At 44.2% G+C, this 26,570-nt stretch overlaps 1 protein-coding gene across 8 annotated transcripts in view; it reads left to right on the forward strand.

Annotated features, from left to right (window-relative positions):
• The first annotated feature begins 1,330 nt into the window (after positions 1-1,330).
• The window catches only part of LOC117795977 (signal-induced proliferation-associated 1-like protein 1), a 242,094-nt gene continuing 216,854 nt past the window's right edge, over positions 1,331-26,570 (forward strand). For 5 of the 8 annotated variants that reach the window (XR_004620183.1, XR_004620182.1, XM_034642448.1 and 2 more), the window contains exons 1-2: positions 1,331-1,442; positions 2,056-2,115. The gene's annotated coding sequence lies outside the window, so the exon portion shown is untranslated. Of the gene's footprint in view, positions 1,492-1,555; positions 2,116-2,148; positions 2,471-26,570 lie in introns of those variants that run through there. The other 3 variants (XM_034642446.1, XM_034642445.1, XM_034642447.1) reach the window with 3 other exon arrangements.

Here is a 26,570-nt window from a genome sequence, read left to right on the forward strand (position 1 = left end):
TCATTGTATTCACTTAGGTTTCTAATGTAAAAACTTTCCTCAACCTAGGATTTAGGGTTGCATTTGACCTAAAAGAGTCTTAACTGCCTAGTCTTCATGTACTTTCATGGGTTTTCTAGTTTTGTGGGATTGAATTAAATCACAGTTTTCTCAGTGTAGGGATGGGATTTATTAGCTTTTATTGAGATATAATTCACATACCATGGAATCTATTTTTCATTCATCCCTTTTGAAATCTAAAGTTTAAGCTTCACTTCTATTCACAGTACCCATTTTATTTAGGCAGTGACTATTTAAACCCCCCAAAGAAAAGAAGGACATGAAAAGATTTCGTCTTGATCCTTAACAACATTTTGAAGTAGGTTTGAAGGCGTTTGAAAAGCTTAGTGATAAAAATAACAAAACCCAAAACCCAAAACCAAAACAAAACTCTCCCCACCCCAGGGCTTTTATGAGACAAAGTTGTAGAAAGGATGAACTCTGTTGAAAAAGACACATTCTGTGTGAACAGCAATATGCAGACAGTAATGGAGTAAAAAAATATGTCTGTGGAGCAGAAACTTACATTCTAAGCCTAAGTAGGTACATACTGTAAAGGGTAGGGTGAAAGGAAAGTACTGAGGACACTTACAGACTGCTGCACTCATCCCCCCCCCCAAAACATTAAGTAAATATCTACTATGTACCAAGCCTGTGGAGGCGCTGAGAACACAAAGATGAGTAAGGCAGATCCTCAAGGAGCCCAGTCTGGCGGTGGTGGTGGTGATGGGGATGTGGGAGCGGAGGAGGGGAGGAGAGAGGGGGCCTATGGAGTGGTGGTTGGGGGATGAGATTAGACCGGAGGGTTGAAGGAGTGAATATATATAGAAATTTGGGGGTACAGATACGTGCTGGCTTCTATGGCAGAAATCTCCCCCAGAACCTCAGGAGAAAAGCCCCAAAACAATTAGCTGCATTTGCCAAATCTGGCCAGGTATCATGACGTTGGTCTACAGATGCCCTCTCAATTAGGTTTTAAAAAATTCTCCTTCCGCTTCTAGCCTTCGCTTTCCCCACCATTAGGATATCGGGCAAGGGATGGGTCAGGTTGAAAACTGCACCCACGTTTACTGCCTTGGCTCTCTGCAGGAGACAGGAATCCAGGGCTTTGCCGTCGTCATAGCAACTAGGAGTTCCGCGGTCGCCCACCTTCCACCAACTCCTACTTCCCTCGCGGGCCGGGCTGAGCTGCCGCTTCTCTCGCGAGATTTACGCGCTCTGCTAAGCAGCCCAGCGGTGATCTCACCCGAGACTTGCGGAGGGAGGGAGAGGAGGAGGGGAAGGAATGGGGCGGGGAGGCGGGGAGGCGAGGGGAGTGGAGGAGGGAAGGGCGAGTGCGGCGCCGCCACCGCCGGCAACTTTGTGAGCGAGTTCAGTGCGTGCGTGAGCGAGTGAGCGAAAAAGTCAGTGCGGCGCCGACTTCCCGGGAGGAGGGTCCCCGGGGAGGGCCAGGTCTGGGCTTCAGAGGCCGCCCCCCAGCCACTGCATCCCTTCCCGCCTCCGTGGCTCCCTCCCCATTTCCTTCCCCACCGGTCCTCCCGGGCCTTCCCACCCCCGTCGGCAGTTACCTGTCCCCTCCCCCACTCAGCACGCACCTCCCCTTTCTCTGCGCCCCCCTCCGACCTCCGGATCCCGAACCCCCAGCCACCCCAAACACGCTTTACCCGCCCCCCCAGCTTTTTCTCCTGGGGGCAGGCGGGTGGGATGGGGGGCGCTGAGCCTCGGAGGCGGCGCGAGCGGGGACCCGGACGCCCAGACAATAGTTGATGCTCGGGGACGGGGGGCACCCTCGTCCCCCACTCCAGGAGCGCGGCCCCCGCCGGCTGCTCTCCAGCCTGCCTTCCGGGTCCTCCTCGGAGCTGGGCTCGGGAGTTGGGCAGATTCCGCCCCCACCTCCCCCGGGCCCCCCTCCGCTCGGCGCCCGCCCCGGCCCGGCCTCGCCGCCCGCGGTTCTCCGCAGAGGAGGCGGCGAGTGAGCGCGCGCCGACAGTCCACACGGTTTCTCTTTCTCCCCAGGGAGAGCGCGCGGCGGACCCACCCCGGACGCGCGGCGGCACCGGGAAGCCGGGCCGAGCGGTAAGTGGCTCTCGAGCCCCGGGGCCGGGCAGGGGAGCGGGGGTGCAGCGCGGTCGACAGCCCCCGCAGCGCATTTCTGGCTGGGGCTCGGGTCCAGGGCCGGGAGCAGGACACCGGGAGACCGGTCAAAGTTTTATTTCCGATTCGGTGGCGTGCTGATAGCGCAACCCGGCGGGGGCGAGTCCGAGCTGCACCGCGGACGGCGCGCGCGCACGCTCCTCGGAATCCGAATCTGCATTAACTACCCGCGGAGCGCCTCCGCGAGAGGCCGGGAGACCCGCGCCGCTGTCGGGGTGGCTGCGCCCACCCGGCTCCTCTCGTCGCTACCCGGCACCCTTCCCCTTCAGTCACCTGGGTGAGCGCTTTCCAGGCTGTGCTGGAAAGGACAGGCCGAGGGGCGTAATCACGGGAAAGGGAGTAGGGAGCTCGCTGCCGGCGGGTGGTTAATTTCTCTCTCGGGGGTCTGGGGGGAGGGCAGTGAAAGTCAGGGAAGCTCTAACCTGCTTTCCTTGGAGCAAGCAAACCTCGAGAGGGCTGGGAAGGCGTGAGGGCGCTTCAAAAAGAACTTTTCCTCTCTAGCCTCATCCGTTTCCAACTTCTGACCCTAAAGGAAATTTGCGAGGCTCCGTATCGCTTCACGGCGTTTCTAGGTGGACAAGTAATCATATTGGGCAGGTTGAAATTCCATCGGGTTTCACCGTTTGTTAAATCTAGAGACAAGGGAAATGGCTCACTTCAGGGAAGATGTTTAATTGAGTTGTTGGTATTCGTTTTTGAAGGGAAGCATTTGGGGACTGATGGCTCCTGGAGAATGCGTTTACCTTAATAGATTTAATTTTCCCTGACGGGTATTTTAGAGGTGGCATTCCCTGAAATCCTTACATGCTGGACGATTATATTTCTAAACTGGGAGCCAGTGATGCGATGCAAATTTCAGAGTAAAGGTGTCGACTTTCATCAGGTTCCAGGTCTATCTGGATGAACTGGGGTTGGCGTTTCCTCTATAAAGTAAGCCTTTCATGTTGAAACTCTGACTCAGACTCTTAAACCCATTGTTTTTATACTGGTACTCTGTGTGAGTTAAGTGTCAACTTTCTCCTCTTTTCTCATATGGAATATTCGTCCAAGGCAAAGATTCTCTGATTTAATCTTTTGGAAAAGTACAAGATTAAGTCCTATAGAATCATTTTCTGCAGCCAGTTTAGTAACAGTATTCGTTTTCTATATAATTCCGATTTAATGACTTTCACTTTTCTCTTTTTCATTTTTTGAAGGCTGCAATTAAACCACCTATACCAGGATAAAAAAAAAAACTGATGGGAATAATGCAGAACAGTAACAGCAGTAGTCTCAAATGAAAGGTTTGCGTAAAGCAGTTTATGGTCACTGATGTGTCCAACTATTAGATGACATACCAGTTATTAACAAGAATATTAATATTAAAACATTTTTCCCATGGAATAAATTATCTGTACTGAGGCATCAGCGATTAACAATGCATTTAAAATGACTTGGATGATGATTTGATTTGCTCGTAAATGGTTAGGGGCAAAATAAGAGATTTTGGGGATGAATGGCTTTATGTGGGTGACGACTTATTTTCTTATCTCATTATGCTTAAGTAAAGGACTCTTGAAGTTGACTGTATGATTAGATTTCTCTAGTTTGACCGAGAGAACAAGTTTGGCAAGTGGCTTAAGATAGTCAGTAGGTGTTGCTGTTAGCTTCTCTGCAGTTCGTGGGACCGCTCCTCTGGTTTGAAATTGCAACTCTCACACAGAGAACTTTTTAGATTGGAAGTGTCAGGCAGTTGTTAGGATCCTGTGGCAAGGTTGACTTGAACTCTTGGCAATAAATCCAAAGCACCTTACTTAGATTTTGTACTGAGATTTATTTAACTCTATCCTTTCACTATTATTTTCTGGCTTTCATATTCATTTACTTTGCTTTTGCTTTGAATTCCATGAGTAATTTTAGGGAACCTCCTACCCCCTGCCCCCAATTTTTTTTTTTAAACAACTTAAAGAAAATCTTCATGTAGCTTTATTGAAGTCAGAGATTGAAGATTGCTTGAGTTTAGTGGTTTCATAAGCTTTGGGGGAATCTTGGTTGACCCTGAGTGGAGATATGTATATGTTCTATTAATTTGCAGTTTGAAGTTTTCAATAAATGGCTGTTTTCTCTTTGAGCTGTGAAATGGAAGCATGAGGAGAGGTGGAAAAGTGTAAAACTACAGATTCCCTGAATCTTTCCAGTTTAGGGGAAAGTCTGTAGTGATTCTTGAGAACATAATTGTGTGCTTTCTGTCAGTCCTCATGGTTGTGTTATTATTCCTGTTGGTCCATTTGAAGATTTCCAGGTGACAGGACTTTTGAGATTTTTGGTTCACTGATGAAATCGGACTTTGTCAGAGGAAGACAAATAGATATATCCCTCTAATGGAGAACTAGATCTCTGACGTAGAATGCTCTTTCTTCCTTTTGATGCAAATAACGGAAGTTCATATCTGAAATTCAGAAAAAAGTTGCCCCTTCCCCCATAATATCACTATATTCCTAACCTTTTGAAGTTTATGGTGTCAGGTGTTATTTACTGAGTGTCTCTATCTGGGAAGTGTGCTGTCTGGCTCCATGGTTCCTGTGGTGAGTAAAAGTGTGTTTCGTGGAACTTCAGTCCGGTGGGGCCATTTGTGGTAACTTTTCTGGGTTTGGTGTTATGGTACCCTGATGCCTCCTTAAAGGTTTTGCATAACAAGCAATCAGTCAATTATTTTTATTATTTTCTGAAATAATGGAGCCCAGTATTTGCCCTCAGAAGTTCTGGGTTTCGAATTTTCTGGCTATGGGATCTTAAAAAATAATCAAACCTCTCTGAACTGTCGTTCTGAAAAACTGTCTTTTCCAGCAAAGGCGGGCATAATGTTTGCTTCACAGCTTTGCTGCAAGAATTAATGAGAAAATATGTATGAAAGTACTTTGCAAATCATAAAGTCTTATTTGCAATTGCATTTTCTTTCTGATGAACAGATTCATAGATTGTTGAAGCTAGAAGGGATTTTGAATTTAAATCATTTGGCCCATTTTCTCCATTTTGCTGATGACGAAACTGAGGCCCAGAAGTTGAAGTGATTTGTCGAAGATTATAAAAGAGCTAGTTAGTGATCAGGCAGTGATTGGGAGGAAGGTTTCCAGATTTAACTGTACTCCTTTGTTTCCTGTTGTTTTTTTGTTTGTTTGTTTGTTTGGAGTCTATAGGTTAAAATTCCTTTACTGCTCCCCTCCCCCCGCAAGTGTTCAGTGTTTATTAAGTATCTAAATGAGCAAAACTTAAGGAAACAAACAAAATCAACATGAAGGTTGAAGAGCTTTGAAAACAGTTTTGATGTAGCGTTCAGCAAGTAAGCTTTAGAGTTACTCAAATTACAAAGTTATGGAAAAAGAAATTATGAGTTAGTTAAAATATCTACATGGCAGAGCCTGTAGGCTCCCCCCTCCTTTTTTGGGGGGGATAGACTTTATTAACTCAGAGCATAATAGACTTGTATGCTCTTTAGAGAAGCCAAGCTTACCATTTTCTTCCCTTTATATAATTTTTCATTTGTAAAAGAAAGTGACTATCCCTTCCTTATTTCTGGAACAGTGGCAACTTGTAGACTTTCAGTTACGTGTAAGTGTTACCAGGGGGTGGGGGCTTGGAGGGGGGCTGGGTCAGATGGAGGGATAATTGCACAGAAAGAGGAACATGTTGAAGGAGCTTCCTGTTGAAGATGTGACTGATTTAATTAGCGCCACCCTCCCTTCCACTAGGGTAACCTCAGCCAGGAGAGAAGAAATATCCCTGGCAGTTGGGTGACTGCCCTTTAGACAGGGGCTCTCTCCCTGCTCCTGGGAGAGTTAAACATTATCTTATTCTTTTAGTGCTCATCCAGAAATTGGTGTCTTGTTCCGTATCCGGTGCTTCTTAAAATATGGATGTTCCACGGTCACTTGAGATTGACAGCCTAACCTATCCACTGCACTTCTACTTTTTGGCATAAGAAGAAAATTGACCTCGTTGCATTTCTGTTTTTAGGTTTTTGTTTTCCCCCCCCCTATGTCTAGCTAACTGGAAAAAAAAAAAGGCAAAACAAAGCCTACACACCTATATGGGATTTTATTTTCCAAAGGTTAGATTTAAGTTAATGATCCTTAGATGATCGTTCTTTTATTCTTCTGGTAGGATTTGATGAGCTCTGGAGTGAGTCAGAAGCAGGGGAAAAATTCCTTTTGCCTTGGGTCTCTCAAGCACAGATGGTTTGAGTGAGGGATGGAATAACGTGAGTGTGGTTGGGTTTGTGATCATGAAGGTAAGAAAATCTATTGGGGCATATCTTTTGAGGATAGGGGCCAGTGCACATTCATTTTCTCCTTTTGTTCTGGCCCGGGGAGAGTAAAGAGAACATGAATGTTTTCTTGAAAATCAAGAGGGATGACCCTGAAATGGCATGGAGGAATGTCAGGAGCTTTTTTAGGTGGACCGTAGGAAATAGTGCTGTGGGGGGTGTGCGGCAGGGTCAGGTGAAGTCCTAGCTCTTTGCCTTTGGAGGCCTGGGATGAGAATTTTCAGTCTTTAGATTTCTAATTTGTTACTTGTCATGTTGCACCGACTTCTCCCTCTAATTAGGATTATAGTATGCCTCACTTTAAAACTGTGGGAAGCAGGCAATTACATAACATAAGATTCCCCTCTTTTCCGCTCAGGAGAGGCAGGAGTGTGGATGCTTGTTGGAGTGTGCATGCTTGGGGAGGGAGGGTTTCTGGTTTGCACAAGCACAGAGGTCACTCAGAGGCGACTTGAACGAATAGGACAGGATGTCCAGCTTCGGCTACCACTGGGTTCTTTTTCCTTTCTCCTCCCCCAGATCAGGTCTGGGTTAAATGCCTTTTGCAGATACAGTAGTTAATTCTGGTTATTTTCTCTTTTCTCTTCTACTGTTTTCACAATGTCTTTTACCGAAGCTATAGGTATCATCGTTAATCGGTTTTTGTGGTTCAGGGTCTTGCTTCCTTTTAGAATGAATTCTCAACTACTCAGGAGACGGCTAGTGAGAAAGAAAAAGCAAAGAGCTTCATAGTGAATGATTATGTTTCTATAATCCAGATGTGAGTGTGATCAGTCTCTTTTCCTTCAGCTCCTATGTTATCCTTCCCCACCCCCCCATATTCTAGAGTATTTGCCTAGGTAGGTATTCTAGTTGGATATATTGCGAACCTCTTGTGTTCCCTTCAACAGTCTTGGTTCCCAGAATCGATTATTGGTTTTTTACAAGTTTCTTTGTGGTTCTTGATGCTCTTAGAGAAACAACGGACAGCGGAACTGTGGTATCTCATGCTTTCGAGAAGAGACAGTGCTTGTTAGGAGATGCCTATAAGATATAGATCATTATAAATTAGTTGCGTGTCCTAAAATTTTCATCCATTTTGACTGTTATTGCTTGCATCATCGATGTGTGCCTAGGAAAAAAGTGGAAAGCATTATTTCCCCAGGTTTTTGCAAGAAATGTGAGATTCTGACTTGTCGGAACCAAACTGCTTTTCTTCAGAAGGCTTCAGAAACACATCTTCTTCCTCTTGCCCTGCGGGTTGGGGTGTGGTTGATGGACCTCCTCCCTCTTCCTAAGCCTAGTTCTGGCGGCTCCAGGGAAGACCTCAGAAGGTTCTGCCGGTACACTGTCTGAGCGTAATTCCTGAGCAGCTGGCCTCTCCAATGTAAAAAGAGGGTGCTGTGTGTGTGTGTTGTCTGTGTTTGGGGTGGGGTCTGACAGTGGTTCCTAACCCTTGTCTCTAACAGTTTGCCAGGTGCCCGTGGTTCTTCGGAGTGTCTCCATGTTACTTTAATTTTTTATTGAGGATCTTAGTGCTTATCCTTTGTAATAGGAAATGAGGTCTAATAATTGCGTAACAAAATGTTTCAGTAGGTAAATAAATGATAGGTTATGGAGAGCTACAGAGTTCATAGGAAAGACTTATTCAGAGTTCAAGAACGTCAGCTGAATAATTGCTTTTGGTGGGATTGTTCTGAAGGCCATTTTCCAGGTAATGTTTTAAAATAGTGGCTTTCAGCAGTTTGGGGAGGATGTGTGTTTGGGGGAGCAGTGAGTGCTTGGGTGGAGAGGTTAGGGGGTCCTGTGAGCTCTGGGGCTTTTCTCCGGGGCAGCATGGTGCATATCAGGTGGATGGTGATGTGAAGGAACTCGGTGGATGATTCTGTTCTGCTTCTCCTCCACCCACTTGAGAGCACAACTGTGTTTTTGTTTTTTTTTTTTTAATCATTTTTGAACCCAGGCTTGACAATAAGGTAAACAAGTAGTAGCTTAAACCAGAGAGCAGCTGGCTGGGTATTGTGGAAGCTTCATTTTGAATGGGTGAGGAGAGGAGCCTCTGATCCTCCACGCTGTCCCATGGACTAAAAAAGACTTAGAAAAAACTCTGGAAATACCTGCCAAAGGCTGAAAGGGTCAGGCTGCTTAGACTCCTGCGGTGGAGGTAGAACATATAAATCCGATATGGTAACTGTGTGTTGGCCCTTACTTTTTTTTAATGTGTTAAAAAACATGTAACATAAAATTTACCATCTTAACCATTTTCAAGTATACAGTGCAGGAGTGTTAAGTGCATCCATGTTGTTGTGAAGCAGATCTCCAGAACTTTCTCATCTTGCAGCTCTGAAACTACACTCTCCTCTTATCCCCGGCTGCTGCCATTCTACTCTCAGTTTCTGTGAACGTGTCTACTTTAGACAACTCATATAAGTAAGAATCAGGCAGTATTTTGTCTTTTCGTGACTGGCTTATTTCACTCAACATGATGTCCTCAAGGTTCATCCATGTTGGCATGTGACAGGATTTCCTTCTTTCGAGGCCCAATAGTATTCCGTATGTGTAGACCATATTTTGTCCACTGGTCCATTCACGGACATTCAGGTTGCTTCTGCCTCTTCTGTTGTGAATATTGCTGGTATGAATATGGGTGTACCGATGTACCTTTAAGACCTTGCTTTCAATTCTTTTTTTTTTTTTTTTTAAAGATTTTATTTATTTATTTGACAGAGAGAGAGACAGCCAGTGAGAGATGGAACACAGGCAGGGGGAGCAGGAGAGGAAGAAGCAGGCTCCCAGTGGATGAGCCGGATTGTGGGGCTCGATCCCAGGACTCCGGGATCACGCCCTGAGCCAAAGGCAGACGCTTAACGACTGAGCCACCCAGGCGCCCCCTTGCTTTCAGTTCTTTTGAATATACGCACAGAAGTGGGATTGCTGGATCATATGGTAGTTCTATTTTTAATTTTTTGAGTAATCTCTACAATTTTTCATAGTAGTTGTAAGACCACAGTGGTTTTACGTTCCCACGAGCAGTGCCCAAGAGTTCCAGTTTCTCCACATCCTCGTCAACACTTGTTAATTTCTTTGTTTTACTAGTAGCCATCCTAATGCGTGTGAGGTGAGATCTCACTGTGGTTTTGATTTGCATTTTTCTGGCGATAAGTGATGTTGAGCATCTTTCATATGTTTGTTGACCATTTGTCTTTCAGCTTTGGAGAAATGTCTATTCAAATCCTTTGCCCATTTTTTAATCGGGTTATTGGATTTCAGTTCTTTATGTATTCTGAATATTAACCCATTATCAGATGTATGATTTGCAGATATTTTCTCCTATTCTTTGGGTTGCCTTTTCGCTCTGTTGGTTGGATCCTTTGATGCACATAGTTTTAAAATTTGTCTATTTTTGCTTTTATTGCCTGTGCTTTTGGCATCATATCCAAGAAGTTATTGCCAATACCAGTGTCATGGAGCTTTCCCCTATGTTTTTCTTCTAGAAATTTTATAGTTTTTTTATGTTTAGGTCTTTAATCCATTTTGAGTTAATTTTTGTATGTGGTGTAAGATCAAGAGTCCAACTTCATTCTTTTGGATGTGAATGTCCAGTTTTCTCAACACTGTTTTTTGAAGAGATTGTCCTTTCCCCATTGAAGTGGTCTTGGCTCACTTGTTGAAGATCAGTTGCCCACATACACAAGGGTTTATTTCTGGGCTGTCTCTTCCGTTGGCCTATTTGTTTGTCTTTATGCCAGTACTACATCTTTTTGGATTACACTAGCTTTTTTTCTTTTTTTTTTTTTTTTAAAGATTTTATTTATTTATTTGACAGAGAGAGAGACAGCCAGCGAGAGAGGGAACACAGGCAGGGGGAGTGGGAGAGGAAGAAGCAGGGTCATAGCGGAGGAGCCTGATGTGGGGCTCGATCCCAGAACGCCGGGATCACGCCCTGAGCTGAAGGCAGGCGCTTAACCGCTGTGCCACCCAGGCGCCCCTACGCTAGCTTTCTAATATATTGAAATCTGGAAGTGCGAGTGGCACTTACTTTTAATTGATGCTATTCTTGGTGTTAAATAATAGAGAATAGAGAACTCGACAATTGGGAAAACAACTCACAGGATATTTCATTTTTTTGCGGGTATCAGACCCGTAAAGAATGAGGTAAAGTGATTTAAATGGCAGAATGTTTGCAAGGCTATCAGTTGGCAGCGAGTGGAGTAAGAGCTGCGTGTCTAGCACTTCCTGGTTTGCAAAGTACTTTCACAGATACTTATTCCGGTGGCTTGGGAAAGCTTGCAAAAGGTGATGGACCTTGAAGATGGGATATATACCCCACTGGATATATACCCAAACCATCTGTGTCAGTTGAGTTGCAGTGTTACAAGGAGGCCTTTCATGACAGCCGCTAGTGTTAATCTCAGTGGTATCGGTTATTACAAGAACTGTCACTGGTGGTATTGTTTTCCTTGACACTATATTGCTTTTCCTACTCCATTCCAGTAGACTCTGCTTTTCCCCGTCTGCTCCTTGAATAGCAGTAGGCCGCACAAAAAGATTGACTAGCTAGCCAACAGCACTGTTTTCTTTTCTGGGATGTGCAAAGAAGGGAAAACTAACCTGGCTGGGTTGTGTAGGATGAATTGAATGAGAGAGATTGGAACCAGAAGAGCAAATTAAGTGGCTATTTTAGTAAGTACTTTAGGCTACTTAAGACATACTTTCTCGCCTTCTTAATAAAACTATGGGGATAATTTTGGTTGAGTGTATTACTTGAAGGGACATTGGTAGAATTGTTGTGGAGGAAGAATGTGGTATGCTTGCATTTAGTAGGCCTGAAGTAAAGACTTGTTCAGTGGTGACCAAATGAGTTTATGTCTACATGGGTGATTGTCTAAGGAGTAACTTACTCATTTATCTCGGAAGTATTTATTGACTCCCACCATAATGCCAGGGGCCAGTGGCTGCTTTTAGTGACAAGGGAATATATGGTTCCTGCACTCATGTGGCTGATATTCTTCTAGTGATTGATATGGTCCTTTTCAGTGTTCTGTTGCTCTCATCTGGTTGATTTTTCTTTTCGTCAAAGGCCACCTGTTTTACTTCTGATGCAAAACAGTTGTAGTTGTTTATTATGAAATTAGTCCTGTGTTAAATATTCTTTGTATAGAAGAAAAAACAAACCCTAGACAGTGCTGCCTTTTTGGTTTCCAAGGAGATAGGTCTTGGCAAAATTTATTTTATCAAGTGCTTTTCTAAGTAACAGAACTGAAGGAAACAGGGTTTAGTGAATTTTGGTTAAGTTTTTCTGAGGACCCAGGTAAGGTTTTCAAGTCTTGGTTTCCTCTACTTCCACGTCTGTTCCCAAGGAGTCTAGAAACGCAGCTTTGATTAACCTGGATTTTTTCCCTTAATTGTCAGATCTTTAAAGAGTCATATACCCTTTTTTTTTTTTTTAAAGATTTTTTATTTATTTGACAGAAATAGAGACAGCCAGCGTGAGAGGGAACACAAGCAGGGGGAGTGGGAGAGGAAGAAGCAGGCTCCCAGCCGAGGAGCCTGATGTGGGGCTCGATCCCAGAACGCCGGGATCACGCCCTGAGCCGAAGGCAGACGCTTTACCGCTGTGCCACCCAGGCGCCCCATCATATACCCTTTTTGGATCTTCATTCATTCACTCATTTAACAAGTTTTATTGTTCATTTTATTATATACCAAATATCTTTTCCTTTGTAAGAGGAAGAAGGTTGAGGTTGAATTAAGTTTCCTTTAAGGCCAACTGTTAAAATTCTGTGAATTTATTATTGTGATTTAGTGAGACTGAAGGCTTTTTGCAGGTAGTAGAAATGTTTTTAAAAGAAAAGAAAGAAATTCAGAGAATTTATTTTTAATTCTAAAACATTTTAGTGAGAAAATTCTATAATGGTGGATAATTTTAGCATTAGTTTCACTTTGATCTGAAAACAGTCAACATTTTATCTCAACTCTGAGGTTTTTGTAATTTTGGTAGGAGACAGTTCTGAATGTTGCTTTTCTGCCGTGACTTTTAATACCATAGAAACTTAATTCCTGTTTCAGATCGGTATAGTGCCAGTGTGGGAAATTTAGAAACGCGTACCACCCCTGTTTCTAGGTGCTTGTTTCTGTGTCTTTCAGAGCCCTTGTCATTAATGTGTGTGGTAGCCTTGAGATGTGGCAACATCATGTTACCGAATACGGAAGAGTCACTGATCTGAGGACCAGTGCTGTGGAAGTGAAGCAGGCAATTGCCCGTGCTGCCAAGTGTGTAATACTCAGATAACCTAGTGTGAAATTTCATGGCTTTTTAAAGTGAAAATGGTATTTTCATATGAATTTGTCATTAGAAATTCAATGTAGTATTGATTATGTGTGATAGGGTTCAGTTATTCAAAGTAAGATTTAGAAATTTCTTCCCATGTGGATTGTTTGCTGTTGTAAATGCGGTCTCATGGTTACCAAGAGCACTGGAAGATTTGTGTCATCCTGGCTCTGTGAATTTGGCCATTTTTCGTTTGTTTACTAGTCAGCAGTATTCACTTGAACACCTTCGAGATGGCAGATGCTGCTCTCGTCCTGGATTTGCAGCGATGAACAACTCTGAGTGAGATGGGAAGCCACCACAGGGTTTTCCACAAAGGGTGTGATCTGACGTATTTTTAAAGCAAAAAACTCAGTTGTGCAGAGGCTAGAGTATGTATGTGGGGGTGGGGATGACTAAGGTGGAAAGCAGGGAGATATCAGAGGGTTCTAGCAATAATCTGGGTCAGATGTGATGAGCAGTGGAGGTGATGAGAAGTGGCTGGATTCTGGACGTGGGTCAGGTGGGGCTGGTGGGACTCCGTGAAGGGTGTGATGATGTAGAGAGCAAGAAGGAGAGGAGTCAGGGAGAACAGCAGGGTTTTTGGCCTGAGCAAGTGGAGTAATGGAGGTGCCATTCGCTGAAGTGGGGACGGTGGGAGGAAGAGGTTTTGGGGATTAAGAGCTGGCTTGTATATGCTGGGTATGAGGTAGCAGTTGACGTGCAAGAGGAGAAGTCAGCTTGGCAGCTGGCAGGTCTGCTGACCTTCATGGGCTTCAGTTTTCTCATCTGTGAAATGGGGAAAGTGTTGGCCCTTCTCGGAATTCTTAACATCAAATGAAAAAAAAAAAAGAGTTAAAGCGTCTAAAGTTATGTCTTGTAATGGTGGTATTATTTCTGGAAAGTAGATTGGTTACCATCTTAGGTACTTTGTGGTCTCTTTTGAACTACTTAAGTCTTAGGCCATAGGCCAGAATGTATTGTGGAAAGTTGGCACTGGCCTTTCAAAGGCTCATTTTCTTTCCCAACAGATGGAATAGTGTTCTTTCTTTCTTATTCATGCTGTGATTCCTGGGCAGCTTCTGGGAGAACTTGGTATTTTGGTTTCCTTCAGGGTGTCAGAGGGCTTCATTTTGTGCAGAGCCACGGGAGCACCACGTGGGCGTGTGGTGCCAGACTTGCCCCTTAATAAACATCGTGGGAGCCAAAGTGATTTGATTCAGGTGGGAGGATATCATAGTAGGAAAAACCGCAGCTCTTTCCTTTCTCATAGTCTTTATTCTTTGTGGCTTCCCATGACTCGCATCAGTTAACAGATAGGGTCAAATAGGTCAGATTTATCAGGGAGACCACTCTCCATGTTTCTTGGTTCAGATTACCTGTTTATATATTCCTAGGTTTTGGGGTCACTCCAAGTTTTGTTGTAGGCGGGTGGGATGTGTTCAATGTATATTTGACCCCACTGAGTGAAAATTTAAGATCCAAAAGATGAAAAAGTTGAGAGCATCAGTCTTATGTTCAATCAGAGGCATTTTGAACTTACCAGACGTCCTTCCTGAGAGGTGGTCGTAGCTAGCCGTGTCCTTGCGATGTGGTCCTTGCTGACAACGGCTACCTTGCCCACAGCCTAACGTTGCTTTCGGAGCATCCAGGGTGTACGTTCTTGGTTCTTGGCTCTTCCCATGCGCCACACAGTTTGCACAGAGGCGCTGCCACTTTCTTCACTGCTCTCCTGGTTTGCTGCTTCCTCCGGGCGCAGGATTCAATGGGGCGTCGGCGGGGGGCCCACTGCCGGTTATGCGATTAGAAAGAGAAGGTAAGGGTGCCTGTGAGGGCCTGATGCATGCAGTGAGTAGGACTGTTGGTGAGTGACTGACGGTTGTCGGGAACCGCGTCTAAGCAATGGGCTAGGTGTGCAGCGTCCTGAGAACGGTAATGGCTTTAATAATGCAGGGAGGCGTCGGGAGCAGGAACCAGGTGCTTCAGAGCTATCGGGAGGCAGAAACGGTTTGGGTATTCTCTTGTATCTTGCAGGCAAGAGGAGATCGCTCTTTATCTTTTAGGTCCTCCGGTTTATAAAATAAGTCTACCCATCTGCTCAGTAATGGTTAAGTTACATAACCTTTTGCTTTTCCTTGAAGTGACTTACTATACGTTACCTTCTTTCAGCTAGTAAGAGACTGAACAATAGGTATCTATTGGAATATCACTTGATGTAATTGTCTGAAAACCCCCCCCGCCTTTATTTTTGAGGTACATATTAAGAAGTTTAGATCAGTTATAAGAACTAATTTGAAAGGGATCTATGTATTTAAATCTCTGTCTTTTCCATGCTTAATCATTTTTTTCCCGTAGAAGGAATACAGCTTACTTAGAGTCTCTAAAATATCTTTTAGAATTTTCCAAATTGCCTGATGGCTTTTTATTTGAACTCGAGTCTTGTAGTCATTTTTATTGGGGAGATGGGCTCCAAGCTTCTGAAGTTGCGGTACCTGTTTATGCACTCTTGTTTTTGTTAGTGTAACACTTTCATTGAGTTATAATTAACTTATTATATGGTTCTCCCATTTGAAGTGTACATTCATAGAACTGTGTTACCATCTCCATAAAGAATTTTAGAACATCCTCTTCGTTCCCGAAAGGAACTCCAACCCCTTTTGCTGTCACTGCCTGTTTGTCCCCAGCCCTAGGCCACCACTAATCCACTTTATAGACTTGCTCCCTCTGGATGTTTCCTGTAAATGGGCTCGCGCAATGTGTGGTCTTTTCTGGCTGATTTCTTTCAGCTAGCTCTATCAGAGCACTTCAGCTTTTTTTTAAGCACTTTAACTTTGGTGGTAACGTTACAGATTTTAGACTCAAAACCAGAGAAGAGCAAAGCCATGAGTTACCATGTGTATTTGTGGAGCAGGGAGTGAACTGAGAAGCTTCCACAAACAAGCCCCCCACCCCCAATGCTAATCCTCCCATGCACTCAGTGCATGAGATCGCAAGCTGATCTCGCCTTCCCTTGCCTGAGCCTTGCCTGCTTCTTCCTTAAATTTTCCAGATAGCTCTCAGATGTCCTTTCTGAGTCTTCCCTTCCTTTTCTCTTTGGGCTGCTCTGAGACAAAGCACTGCCTTTTTTTTTTTTTCTTTCGAATTGATTCTTGTTTTCAACTTTTCCTCTTTTAATTTGCACCATCTCAGGACAGACCCTTGACCTTTGTATCTGGGTGGCCAGAGCAGGCTCCTTGGTGAGCGCCTCAGCTCCTGCTGCCCCGTCTAGGCCATCTTGTCTGATTACTCTTCCTAATGTAGCACCACCAGGTACGTGTGCCGTCCTCGGGGAACTAAAGTGGTTCAGTATCTTGCCACGTCAAACTCACACTCTCCTGCTGGCTTTTGTGACCTTTCTCTTGGGTCTCTCCCTTCCTGCTTATCTGATTTCTTTGGCCACTCCACGACTGTGTCTCTGCCTTCCCTTGGGGCTCAGCTTTCTCCTCTTCCCAACTATTCCGACTTTCTTTGAGCCATTGTTCATGTTCCATGTTAGTTCTATTCAATTTAAAACACTAAATTCCTCACTGGTAGCTTTATCTCTCTTACCCCCTTCCCTGCATATCACACTCCTTATCCTTATTTTGTTTTGCTTTTATCCCCTCTAATGCAGTACCAGCCCGAGGTCCAGTTTTATCTGGCTTTCTCACCCTTCTGCGCCTACTTCCTTCGCTGCCATTTTTCTGGTTGGTGTAACTCTCTTTGACTTCTCCCTTCTCTGATACGCTGTTGTACTGTGCTGTATACCTAAGGAGCTTAACATTAAATCATTGATGCACAATTCATCAAGGACATTTAGCCTGGAGAAGACTCAGAACAGATGTCATCCCTGTCACAAGGGTTGAAGGTCCATCCTACGGAAGGAGGAGAGATTACGTTTGTTCCCCCAGGCGCCGCAGAGAAGGACGGGAGTAGACTAAGTGCAGCCGGTTGAAGGGGCATCAGAAAGGACTTTGCGGGTAGAGCGTCCTGTAGCAGTGACGGCTGCGTTCCCCACTACAGGCCTAGGCTGGATCATTCTGGATGGGGCCCTTGCAAAGGCCATTCAGACAGTTCTTGGGGGGCTCCACGAGGTTAGTGGTTCTTAGTCTCCGTGGGGTGTTAGAATCAGCGGGGGGCACGCTGAGTACACGGAGTGTCTGTCTGCACCTTGGACGTTCAGATTGAGCCGTCCGTGAAGCCCGGCTTGGAAGCTTTTGAGGCACGTAGGTCTTTTAGTCTTTGAGAACCTCTGAGTGTCTCATTTGTTTAACAAATTTGTATTGAGTGCCAGCACGGTGCTCAATGTCGGGTTGTGGGTTTGGTCTTCAAGGACATAGAGTCAAGGGGGAGGAATGCAAACAGACAGGTGAAGCCATGTGATTTCTCCTCAGGTAGATGGAGACCCTTGGAGATACGAACCATTTCTTACTTTGTATGTTTATTCGCCCCAGGGGAACGGGCTCACTGACATTCATTTTTGGGTGGCATATCGTTCACCTGCTGTTTACTGCTTTTTTTCCCTGTTGTAAGGCTTGTCACTGTGCTCTTTATCCAATTGTTTTCATACAACTTGATTCCTTTCTTTCTTTTTTTTCTTTTTTAAAGATTTTATTTATTTATTTGACAGAGAGAGAGAGAGACAGCCAGTGAGAGAGGGCAAGCAGGGGGAGTGGGAGAGGAAGAAGCAGGCTCCCAGCGGAGGAGCCAGCTGCGGGGCTGGATCCCAGGACTCCGGGATCACTCCCTGAGCCGAACCAGACGCTTACAACTGAGCCACCCAGGCGCCCCCATACGACTAGATTTCTTGCTGAAAAGGAGCTGCTCTCTTTTTGATTGCTTCATGTCAGACTCGGCCTTTGGATTTTGTTGCTTCCTCGTTACACAGTTTACAAAGGCTACTACTTATTGAATACCCAGTGTGCCAGGCACTTCGTGTCACACCACTGCTAATCTTTGCAACAAGCCTACAAGATAGACATTAGGACTCCATGAGTGGGAGCCAAGCTGTCGAGCTCCTGTTACAAACCTTCTTACATTAACTTCCATTGCAGCAGCTACTGAGTTGGGAAATTATCTAGTGCAGTCACCTGGTGGGACTAGAGTTGTTGCAGTCATGTTTTGGCTGTGTGCATAGAATATATTTTATTGTCGGAAATGATGGAAAGCCTGTCTGCATATAATAGGGTAGCTGTGACCATCACCTTATTTGTTTTAAACACCGTCCATGCTGATGATAGAAGCTCTCTGCCATTTCTCCAATGAAAGGCTGGTCTTGCTGGTAGAAATTTCAAGCATGGTATGTAGTTTATCACTTGTCGGTGTTGTGCCACAGTGGAGAGTCAGGGACTGTTTTTTTGTATCTGCAGTGATGATCTGGGTTTCCCAGAACTGGCATGTGACCCATTTGGCAGTTTCTTTTCCTGTATCTCCTGCAGGACTTTGGCCTGTCAAGGTGACCTCCACAGTGCTAAGTTAATAATAGTCCTAAATATCTTTCGCTGAGCTCTACCAATGAATAGGTTCTTTGCTTAGATTATCTGATTTTATCCCCGTGGAATTCCTGTGAAGTAGGTATTATCTACAGACGATAAAGCTGAGAAAGGCTAAGTGACTTGCCCAGCTTGCAGACCCTGGCCTGTTTGCATTTTTTCAGGGACTCAGGCATTATACCATTTCTTTTCATTTCTCTCACCTCCTCCTGTTGCTGGTTTCACTAAGGAAAATGAGGTGGTAGGTGAGTGAACTTTTAGGAGATGCATGAGAGCAAGTATCTTGGACTCCTAGAGAAAATTCACGGTTAATATATTTAATTTTCTCCCTTCTAGTAGAGTCAAGCTATTGGTTGTGGTTGAATATTCTCTCTGGCCAACTGAACTTACTGAGATGTGGGAAACAACCTCATAGGTTCACACCTGCTATAGAAGTTCAGGGCCTATGGCTGCAAATGCTTCTAGTGCACATAGCTAGACGAAACAGAAATATTTATGGTTGTGGCAAAATAAATATAAATCTTCACAGAGTTTGTAATAGCCACAGAATTATTTTCTAGTAAGAACACTTTCACTTTACTTCCCAACTGAAGGCAAGACAGGAAATGTGAGAAATGTATTTTCTGGGTGAAATGCTTGCTTTCTCATCTTGCAGCATGAGCTCTGCTGTGAAGTTGTCATCCTGTCATTGACTTCCGCCTGTTGCCCTAAAATTATCATACTGTCATCAAGTCAGCATCTGCTTTGTTTTGAAATAAGTGTGTTTTAGGAGCCCGGAGGTATATTAGCAATATACAGATTTTTAAAGAGAGGTTAATAGAACTGAAGTTAATTGAAAATACAAAAACGGGTAAGGTCAGTCTTGGCAATCGGGTGTGCTTCTAGGAAACACACATTCAATTGATCAAACAGAATTGAAGTCACTAGTAAAAAGCTAATTTAGTTAACTGAGGTCATGGTGAAAAAGGAAAACATTTTTACTACTTTCACTTTTCTAGTGACTTATGGGCTTTGTATGTTTATGGAATCCAGTATACCCTTCTTTAAACTTTATATGCAGGTCATTTCTCCAAACCAAATATTTGAGACTTCTCTTTCATGTTAAATCAGTCCCTAAATTTTCTGCTTTGGTTTATTAGATAAGGATTTTTGGTGGAGTGATAACGTGGCTGGGGTGGTTTTAGCGTAATCCCGTTTGCTTTCATATTTAGGCTTATTATTTAATCTTAAGAACAAAGATTAATTTTGGGACGCCTGGGTGGCACAGCGGTTGAGCGTCTGCCTTCGGCTCAGGGCGTGATCCCGGCGTTCTGGGATCGAGCCCCACATCAGGCTCCTCCACTATGAGCCTGCTTCTTCCTCTCCCACTCCCCCTGTTTGTGTTCCCTCTCTCGCTGGCTGTCTCTATCTCTGTCAAATAAAGAAATAAAATCTTTAAAAAAAAAACCCAAAGATTAATTTTATTTTTTTTATTTATTTTTTTTTTAAAGATTTTTTATTTATTTTATTTTATAAGACAAGATAGAGACAGCCAGTGAGAGAGGGAACACAAGCAGGGGGAGTGGGAGAGGAAGAAGCAGGCTCATAGCAGAGGAGCCTGACGTGGGGCTCGATCCCATAACGCCGGGATCACGCCCTGAGCTGAAGGCAGACGCTTAACCGCTCTGCCACCCAGGTGCCCCCAAAGATTAATTTTAAAGAGTATTCTTAAACTTCGGTAGCTGAGCATGTCGCTGAGCAGGGCCGTGATGTGCCCTCCAAGTGGGGCACAGAACCCTGCGGTTGTTTAATGAATCCAGTTTCTGGGGCACTCATTTAGAGCAAGACACATGAGGACCTTAGGTCTGCTTGCCCTCTGGTTCTTGGTTTCCCTCTGCAACTGTGAATCACCTTGAGTAGTTCACCTTGTCTTCGGGTTGTAGATTTGTCATGTTTAACTGCTTTGGTTTTTTGAAAGCTGCCTTTTTAATAATGATATTTAACTATGATAATCCAAGTTCATTAAAGACATGCCACATTCAAACCTTGGTCCACACCACCCATTAAGATAGTCTGTTTCTAAATATTACCTGAATACTCCTCATTCTCGCAACAGACCCTCACTGAGCTGGTTTGTGTCAGGCCCCTGCTGTGGCTGAGGTGCTGTGATGAGTGTGGTGCAGACGATTTAGCAGACCTGTTCTCAGGATGCTTCCAGCTCACTGGGGAGTCAGGAAGAAGAGAGAGAGATGTCCAGCAGGAGACGAAGGAGATCATTTAAATGCATTGGCATTTCTTTCCTTTTCTCTTCTTGTCTTTTTTTTTTTTTTGTATTAGGAAAGCACTGCGTAAGGTTTTTTTTTGAAAATTTAGAAAATACCAGAAAGTATGAAGAAGAAGAAAAAAAATCCTTCATCATTTTACCACCCAATGAAAATTAACCACAATGAACATTTTCCTGTTTCTTACCTTTCAAAAATGGCTTCTGAATACAAGCAGAAGGGGCTTGAAGGTGAAATCTGATGGGGAGAAGGGAGGCCCCGGGAAGACAGCAGCATTTTCCACCGTGGGCATATGGCATTGGGCGCAGCAGCCTTGAGGGTGGGGTGTCTGTGATTCCTCAGGAGGGAAACGTTGGGGAACAAAACCAAGAGCAGCTTTGACCTTAGATTTTTCTGTGAATAGTTTCGGAGTCGCAAGTGAATTGTGTTCTAAAACTCTGTAAGGTTGGCATTCTAGATGCTTTTCTCAAAATTAGTTTTATTTTAACCTGTTGGATACGAGTAGGCCAGAGCCCGCCCTCAAGGACAAGGTGTGAGCGCTGATTTACAAATGACAGTGTGTCCACTGTGTGCTCATGCTTTAAGGCCAGAAGTTCACAGCAGGAGAAGCAGAAAGAACAGAAACAGTCTTATTTTTGAGGGTCTGTTATGTACTAGTACATTTTTGGATTATTGTCTCATTTAATTTTCAAAGCCAACTTTTGAGGAAGGAGTTTCCCTCATTTTTACGGTTTAGATTTAGGACATGGGTGCAGAAACTAAGTTGCATTCCCATGTCTCACAGTATTTCTTGGTAAGTGGAAGTGGTACATGCGGGCTTTGGGACCCGAGACCTGGTTTCCATCCTACCACTGTGTCCTCAGGTGGTTCTTCAGCCTCTTCCCTCATTTTTAAAAAGGGGACAGTGATGATGCTTTAATTTGCAAGGTTATTGTCAAGAAGAAATGAGATGATGCGTGTTATGCCATCCCCACAGTTTGGGTTCAGTACCAGTAGGTGGGAGCTCTAATTATTATTATTATTAATTTTTTAAGTAGGCTCCCATGGAGCGCAAGGGGGCTCACACTCCTGAGTGTGAGATGGAGATCGGTAGCCAGATGCTCAACCTACTGAGCCACCTGGCGCCCTTGGGAGCTCTAATTATGATGGAATTGTATGGCAGCACGTGCAAGGTCTGGCATGCAGCGGACGCCGGGCCCAGTCTGTGTCAGCTGCCCATCCTCCCTTCTTGCAAGCCCTCCCAGCTATTCAGCTGTCCCGGTCTCTTTCCCTTGGGTTTTTAAAGACCCTGATGGAAAGATACATTTCATTTGGGTTATAATGGTGGGTTCTTGGAGCCATAAATTTCATCTACATTACACAGGAACATCCCATCTCATCACAGTTGTTTTTGAAAGGTTAGCCTGAGCATTTTCCCCCAGGTGTCAGATGGAAGAAGGCAAGGGTAGGCAAGCTAAGAGCTCAGATGAAGGAGAGGTCAGGGGGCAGAAAGGGAGGAATCAACCTGGGTATCTTCCCAGCTTCATTTGCTCCCCACTGGCCTCAGCAAGGACTATGCTCAGGCCAGGTGCGGCTGGGATTTGTAACCGAGAAGAGGTTAAGAGGGCAGGACAGGTGCTGGTGTAGGATATACTTGGTTCTCCTTGCATAGTCATGCTTTTCCATTCACATATTCAACCAAGAGTTTGTTGAAGCTCTCCTGGGTTCAGGTCACTGTCAGTCTTTGGGACACATCCGTTCTCAGGAAAGCAAGCCAGGCTGACAGATGGGTAACAGAAAATTACAAGTCACTTACTAAGTGGCAGGATAGAGAGAAGCTGGGGGAGCTTTGTCAGAATATGTTAAAGTTATTTTTTCTGTGTTTGCATCTCCTGCTCGACCCTGAAGGCCAGGACTGTGTCTTTTGCAATTTTGTATTCCCAGAGCCTAATCTTACATGCATCCCTGAATAAACATGTAGAAGTTCAAAGCTGCCACAGGAGAAGGTAGTTTATAAATGGTGCATTTCAACTGTGTGTATATTTGTGGATATCTTAACCCAATATATGGAGATATCTGATAAGGCCTCGATCTATTTTTAGAAGGTAGAAGGTGGAAATTGTGACTCACTGATTCAGGCTGAGAACCCTGGGTGAAAGTGGCTTCCATTTCTTCATGATGGAAAAGTGTCACGGCCTAAATTTTTAGGAGGAGATTTCACAAAGCTCAGAGAAAAGATAGGGTACCTCCAAGGCCAGCAGAGCTATAAAAAGGAGTATGGCTTCATCCAGATGGGTGGGAAGCTCCAAGAAACAAAAGTTGTGATTGTAGATGCCAAATCACACTGCTAAGCAAAAGTGAGGCCGGCTTCTGAGAAGGCAGCACAGCTGTTTGGGGCCACTGCAAAAGAAGCCAGATTTTAAAAAAATAACAGCTTTATTGATATATAATTCACATACCATAATTAGCCCATTGAAAATGCACAATTCACTGGTTTTTAGGATATTCACAGCTTCGTGCAACCATCACCACAGTTTGAGAACATGTTCGTCACCTCAGAAAGACACCCCATGCCCTTTAGCTCTTGGGTCGCACACCCCATACCTTCAGGCCTAAGCAAGCGCGCATCTCCTTGCTGTCTACGGAGTTGCCTAATCTGGATGTTTCATGTCCATGGAATCCTGTAACACGTGGTCCTTTGTGCCTTGCTTCTCGTGCTTAGCATGATGTTTTCAAGGATCATCCACATGGTAGCGTGCATCTGTACTTTATTACCGAGTTCTAGTCCGTTGTATGGTCATATACCATTTTGTTTATCCATCATTTGATGGACATTTGGGTTGTTTTCACTTTTTCGTGTTAAGAAGAGTGCTGCTGTTCGTGTGTAAGTTTTTGTGTGCACATGTTTTCATTTCTCTTGGGCGGACAGCTCTCAGTGGAGTTGCTGACTTCTGTAGTCACTCTGTATTCATCCCGCCAGACTGTTTGCCAGGGTAGCCATACCCTTTGACGTTGCCACCGTCGGCAGTGTGTGAAGGCTCCTGTTTGTCCACGTCCTTGGCAGTGCTAGTTGCTCTACTGTTTGGTGTTTTTATTTCAGCAGTCCTCATGGGTGTGGAGTGGAATCTCATTGTGGATTTGATTGGCATTTCCTTAGGACTAATGATGTTGATCATTCATGTGCTTTTTAGAAAAATTTTGTTTATTTATTTTTGAGAGAGAGAGCACGCGAGAGTGAGAATGGGAGTAGGGAGAAGCAGGGGCGAGGGGCAGAGGGAGAGGGAGAAGGAGATTCCCCGCCGAGCAGGGAGCCTAATCTCCGGATCGTGACCAGAGCTGAAGGCGATGCTTAACCAACAGAGCCACCCAGGCGCTTCCATCGTTCATGTGTTCATTGGTCATTGTATATCTTCTTTGGAAAAATGTCTGTTCAGATTCTCTGTCCATTTTGTTTTTATTTATTTATTTATTTTAAAGATTTTATTTATTTTATTTGAAAGAGAGAGTGTGCGATTGTGCAAGCAGGGGAAGGGGCAGAGGGAGGAGGAGAAGCAGGCTCCCTGCTGAGCAGGGAGCCCAATGTGGAGCTCAATGCCAGGACCCTGGGATCATGACCCGAGCTGAAGGCAGACGCTTAACCAACTGAGCCAGCCAACTGAGGCGCCCCTCCTCTGCCCATTTTGAAATTGAGTTGTATGTCTTTTTACTGTTGAGTCTTGAGAATTGTTTGTATACCCTAGATCCAATTTCTTTTTTATTATGATATGTTAGTAACCATACAGTACATCATTAATTTTTTTTAAAAGATTTTATATATTTATTCGACAGAGATAGAGACAGCCAGCGAGAGAGGGAACACAAGCAGGGGGAGTGGGAGAGGGAAGCAGGCTCCCAGCGGAGGAGCCTCATGTGGGGCTCGATCCCATAACGCTGGGATCACGCCCTGAGCCGAAGGCAGACGCCCAACCGCTGTGCCACCCAGGTGCCCCCACATCATTAATTTTTGATGTAGTGTTCCATGATCCATTGTTTGTGTATAATACCCAGTGCTCCATGCAATACGTGCCCTCCTTAATACCCTTCACTGGGCTAGCCCATCCTCCCACCCCCTTCCCCTCTAAAACCCTCAGTTTGTTTCCCAGAGTCCATAGTCTCTCATGGTTCACCTCCCCCTCTGTTTCCCCCCCCCTTCATTTTTCCCTTCCTTCTCCTAACGATCTCCCTGCTATTCCTTATGTTCCACAAATAAGTGAAATCATATGATAATTGTCTTTCTCTGTTTGACTTATTTCACTTAACATCATCTCCTCCAGTCCTGTCCATGTTGCTGCAAATGTTGGGTAATCATTCTTTCCGATGGCTGAGTAATATTCCATTGCATATATGGACCACATCTTCTTTATCCATTCATCTGTTGAAGGGGATCTCGGCTTCTTCCACATTTTGGCTATTGTGGATAATGCTGCTTTGAGCATTGGGGTGCATTTGGCACTTCTTTTCACTACATCTGTATCTTTGGGGTAAATACCCAGTAGTGCAATTGCTGGATCATAGGGTAGCTCTATTTTTAATTTCTTAAGGAACCTCCACACTGTTTTCCAGAGTGGCTGTACCAACTTGCGTTCCCACCAACAGTGTAAGAGGGATCCCCTTTCTCCACATCCTCTCCAACATTTGTTGTTTCTTGCCTTGTCCATTTTTGCCATTCTAACTGGTGTAAGGTGGTATCTCAATGTGGTTTTGATTTGAATTTCCCTGATGGCTAATGATCTTGAACATTTTTTCATGTGTCTCTTAGCCATTCGTATGTCTTCATTGGAAAAGTGTCTGTCATATCTTCTGCCCATTTTTTTGTTTGATTATTTGTTTCTCATATATTGAGTTTGAGAAGTTCTTTATAGGTCTTGGATACCAGCCTTTTATCTGTAGTGGCATTTGCAAATATCTTCTCCCATTCTGTGGGTTGCCTCTTTGTTTTGTTGATTGTTTCAGCATAGATACAAGTTTTTTTTATCAGATATGATTTGAAAAAACTTTCTCCTATTCTGTGGGTTGTGTTTCTACTTTCTTAGGAAGCCACGTTTTAAGTGGTATACAAAGGAGAGAGGGGCAGATAGTAAGCACCAAACAAAAGAACAGACTGAACGGCAACAAATGTTTAGAAACATTTGCCTATATCTAGAATGACCTATGAGATGCAGGGAAGGATTTGAAATTACCACAATGATTTAAGAAGATTTTTTATGAGTGTAATACACATCAAGTTCATCGTGAAAATAGAGCTCAGTAAATCATCAGAAAATGAGTACACATGTGTAATCACCATGCAGGGTCAAGAAAGAGAATGTGCCTAGCTCCCAGAAACCTTCTCGTACACCTTTGCCATCACCAGCCTCCTCTCCCAAAGGTAGCCACTCTTCACTTCTAATACCATGGATTTGTTTTTACATATTTTTGAAATTTATAGAAATGGGATCATCAAGGGTGTTTTCATTTGTGCCTGGTTTCTTTTGTTTAACTTGTAAAATGTATCCATGTGTTTCTTATAGCTATAGTTCTTTTTTATTGCTCTATAGTTTTCCATTGTATGAATATACAACTATTGATATGCTCTACTCTTGATGGGCATTTGGGTTTCAGTTTTTGATCTTTGGGCTCTTATGTCCCTGAGATGCACATGGGCATGCTTTTGATGGATATATGTCTAAGAGTAGACTTGCTGTGTTATCAAGTATATTTGGGTTCAGCTTTAATAAAGATAAGGTATATGCAAATTACTGTTCAATCTATAAAACAAGGTGAGGAAGAAGAACAAAGCTAGACTCACTGTTTAATCTTCAAGGAGGGAGTGCAGAGTCCTTCACTCCTCCTGCTTTCCTCTCTAGCAAAGAAAGTGGTTTTCAGGGGCGCCTGGGTGGCACAGCGGTTGAGTGTCTGCCTTCGGCTCAGGGCGTGATCCCAGCGTTATGGGATCGAGCTCCACATCAGGCTCCTCTGCTATGAGCCTGCTTCTTCCTCTCCCACTCCCCCTGCTT

This window comes from Ailuropoda melanoleuca, chromosome 14 (genome assembly GCF_002007445.2).
Source record: "Ailuropoda melanoleuca isolate Jingjing chromosome 14, ASM200744v2, whole genome shotgun sequence".
Lineage (NCBI taxonomy): Eukaryota > Metazoa > Chordata > Mammalia > Carnivora > Ursidae > Ailuropoda > Ailuropoda melanoleuca.